The 3,844-nt window shown below is 42.6% G+C and overlaps 1 long non-coding RNA gene across 1 annotated transcript in view; it reads left to right on the top strand.

Annotated features, from left to right (window-relative positions):
• LOC144457020 (uncharacterized) overlaps window positions 1-2,138 on the top strand; it is a 7,777-nt gene extending 5,639 nt beyond the window's left edge. Inside the window, exon 3 of the long non-coding RNA XR_013486299.1 lies at window positions 1,913-2,138. This is a non-coding gene — a long non-coding RNA (uncharacterized LOC144457020). The remainder of the gene's footprint in view (window positions 1-1,912) is intronic.
• The last annotated feature ends 1,706 nt before the right edge of the window (window positions 2,139-3,844 follow it).

The raw sequence follows: 3,844 nt of genomic DNA, 5'->3' as shown, positions 1-3,844 counted from the left end.
AATAAATACTGAATTACATTAGAGAGGTCAGAATCATTTTGTGAAAACACATATCAAAGAGTTCTGCCTGATTGTTAACAGTGGAGAGCCATGCAAATGAATAGGCAAACCAAATTTAAAAAGACCGAGAAGGAAAGAAGGCTGGGCAATCTTCCTATCACTTAGTTCAATCTGCTTCTCTTCTCATGGATTTCCACCTTAGAGAAACGTGGAGACTCCCTGCTTTAGATGCTATCTTGGATGAAGGCCTGGGGGAGGGGAAAACCACCTTTGATAGAGCTTACATCCTACTGAGTATCTTGTGCAGGCAGAACTCATTTTTAAAAGATCTTTATAATGGAAATGGAACCCATGTCATTTAACTTGTCATCACATTTTGATTGGAAATATTTTACTTGTCCAATTTTGTAAGAACAATAACTATTTCTACCCTACTGATTCAGTGTTTTGGAAGGTGAACCAGGTACTGGAAAAGGTCAGTGGGCTTGGAGGGATTCCTGAAGATTCACCATGACTTCAGAGTTATTTCTGTGTTTCTGTCCCGTGAAGGTGCTTGATTGTTATGTCAGTCAGTCAACAAGCATTTATTGAGTGCCTACTGTATAACAGTCACTCTGCTACGTGGCTGGGCTATAAAGAAAGGTTAAAAAGAAAAAAATACAGTCTTTGTTCTCAAGGTGCTCACAGTCTAAAGGGAGATTGTAAATTGAGAACTGAAAGAGATTTTAGAAGTCACCTAGCTGAACTCTTCATTTTACCATTTAGGGAACTGAGGCTCAGAGAAGTTAAGCGTGCAAGTGCCTGGCACATGTCATTCAGTCCTGTCCAACTCTTTGTGATCCCATGCACCACAACACACTAATATGGTCCATAGACTTTTCTTGGCAAAGATACTGGAGTGGTTTGCCGTTTCCTTTTCCAGTGGATTGAGGCAAACAAAGATTAAGTGACCTGCCCAGGATCACACAGTATCTGAAGTCAAATTTGAACTCAGGTCTTCTGACTCCAGGCCCTGTGCTTAATTGGTGCTTAATTTATGCTTGTTTACTTTAGTGATTTATTTAAAGTAAAGCAGGCATTACCAGCTGAGGTGGGATTTGAATCACCAGGGTTAGCACTCTTTCTATAATCCCATGCTGTTACCATTTTTTTCCTATTCATTATCATAACGGTTTTTTACATAACATCTATATTATATATATTCATCCATCCATGTATCCATTTATCTATCTATCTATCTATCTATCTATCTATCTATCTATCTATCTATCTATCTATCTATCTATCTACCTATCTCCCTGTCTTTCTCTGTCTTTATATACTTCATTCATAGCCATATAGTTCACAGCGGTTTGGATTAAATTACCTTCAACCTCTTTGGTGCTGTCTGCTAGATACAAAAAAGGCTAAGTGATGGTGGACAAAGTGCCGGCCCTAGACTCAGGAAGACATCTTCCTGAGTTCAAATCTGGCCCCAGACACTGGCTGTGTGACCCTGGGCAAGTCACTTAATCCTGTTTGCCTCAGTTTCCTCATCTGTAAAATGATATGAAGAATGAAATGGTAAACCACTCCAGTATCTTTGCCAAGAAACCCCAAAAGGAGTCACAAAGACCCTGTTTTCAGTCACCACCGAAAAAGACCAAACAACAAAATTTACAAAGAATGATTTGCTCATCTTTATTGCCTATCAAATTGGGTAGAGAACAAGGCTATCTTCATTGGCTTCTCTATAGCAAGAGGGAACCCTGACTAAGAAAATCACAGCTGTTTCCAGGATCTCCTCTCCAGTTTTGGGGAAGGTGGGATCTTGCCCAAGGCTGGACGAGTCTGGAGGCCTGCACCTCTAGATCCTGCGGTTGTTTGTTTTTGTGTTTGTTTTAAAACAGTTCTGCTTATTCTCTCACTCCAGAGCCACCTCCTCCAATGGAACAAGTTTGAAGACATTTTGTTATGGTCTTGCTCCTTCTCATTTTCATCTTTGACCCATTCAGGCTGACAAAAGGATATTCAATTGGAGAAATCCCAGTTTCATAGACCTCGGATCCTAAAGAACACATCACAAAATACTGCTTTTGTTATGGGGGAGAGGGAGGGAAGATGAAAGAAATTTAAAAAAAGAAAACCTCGGTGCTTCAGATGGCTGTTTGTTGATTTTGTGCACATGGGCAGGAGGGGCTCAGGCTCTAAGGATTCATTTTTGCTCTGTCTTTCTTCACCTCCTACACCTTAGCCATTTCCCCCAGGGCAGGTGGGCTGACTGTTTCTCCTCTCAGACTTTCTTTCATTTCTGCCCAAACTTTACCTTTTTATAACAAAATCAGCCTGGGAAGGGTGTGTGTGTGTGTGTGTGTGTGTGTGTGCGCGCACGCGTGCATGTGCATGTGTGTGTGTGTGTGTGTGTGTGTGTGTGTGTGCGCACTTGATTTTCACTAGTAGGCCAAGTGAGTGCCTTAGAGTCTGCGTGCCTTAGCAAGCCAGTGTGGGAAGAGGTGGCCAGCTGGGAGCCGTGTGTGTGTTGAAATCAGGTAGCTTGCCAGTGCCACCTCACTGCGAATTAGACGGGCACAAGCCAACATACATATAAAAGCATGTCATTCCTCCCCCTCCCTCCACCTCTTTACCTGCATTTAGGGCTTGTGAAATATCTGGATAAAGCCTGGTGTACAGGAGGCTCTTTATGCACATAAATAAATGGCACAAGAGAAGAGCAGCAGGACTGACTCCCTCCCTTTGCTAAGATGCCAAAATCCTGTTGAGAAAGGACCACCTATTGAGTGAGAAACTCCCGTTTATAGCCAGATGAGCTGCTGGGCTGCTTGCTCAGTTTGCCAAAATGAGGATGCCCCAGCCAACAAATGCCTATCACACATGCCAACTCAACAATGGTGGGGAGGGGATATGGGAGAAGAGAAGGGAGAGCAGCGTCAGCATTAGAGTTTGCAAGGCACTTTACAAATATTACCTCCTTTGATCCTTACAACATCCTCGTGAGGTGGTTTTTGTTGTTATTCAGTCCTGTCTGACTCTTCCTGACCCTACTTAGGTCCTTTCTTGGCAAAGACATTGGAGTGATTTGCCATTTCATTCTCCATATCATTTTACAGATGAGAAAACTGAGGCAAACAGGATTAAGTGACGTGCCTAGGGTCACACAGCTACTAAATATGTGAGGTCTGATTTGGACTCAGGTCTTCCTGACTCCAGGTTGTGTACTCTATCCACTTGCCACCTAGCTACCTTGTGAGGTAGATGCTATTACTATCCTTATTTTACAGTTGAGGAAACTGAGGCAGACAGAGGTGAAATGAATTGTTCCAGAGTCCTGAAGATAGTAAGAATCTAAGGCCAAATTTGAACCCAGGTATTCCTGACTCCCAGTCCAATGCTGTAGCCACTATACCCCTAAATATTTTTCAAAATTTGTTCTGATATATGGAAAGACATGAACTAAATGATTTAAAAAACGAACACTCATTTCTAAAACCCATACTGTAAAGATAAGCAGTAGACATGATTCTTCAGCACTTCCCAAAGATAACATTGCCTTCCCTCTGAGACTACCTCCCATCTACTGTGTGTACCTAGTTCTTTACATGCTGTTTGCCCATTAGAATGGAAGCTCCATGAGGGCAGGGACCATGTTTTTATCTTTCCTTGTATCCCCATTGCACAGTGCACATGTGTACGTATGCATAGTGCCTGGCACCTAGCGGGTGCCTAATAAATGCTTATTGATATGGTTGATGATGATGTGGTGAAAGAGCTCTGGATTGGGAGGGTCAGAAGAGAACTGGGTTCCTATTTTGCCCCCTTCCCTAGCTGGGTGACTGTGGACAATCAA

The sequence above is a fragment of the Phascolarctos cinereus genome, unplaced genomic scaffold, assembly GCF_003287225.1.
Source record: "Phascolarctos cinereus isolate Bilbo 61053 unplaced genomic scaffold, phaCin_HiC Scaffold_4;HRSCAF=312, whole genome shotgun sequence".
NCBI classification, from domain to species: domain Eukaryota; kingdom Metazoa; phylum Chordata; class Mammalia; order Diprotodontia; family Phascolarctidae; genus Phascolarctos; species Phascolarctos cinereus.
This window is presented reverse-complemented; position numbering and strand designations above follow the sequence as displayed.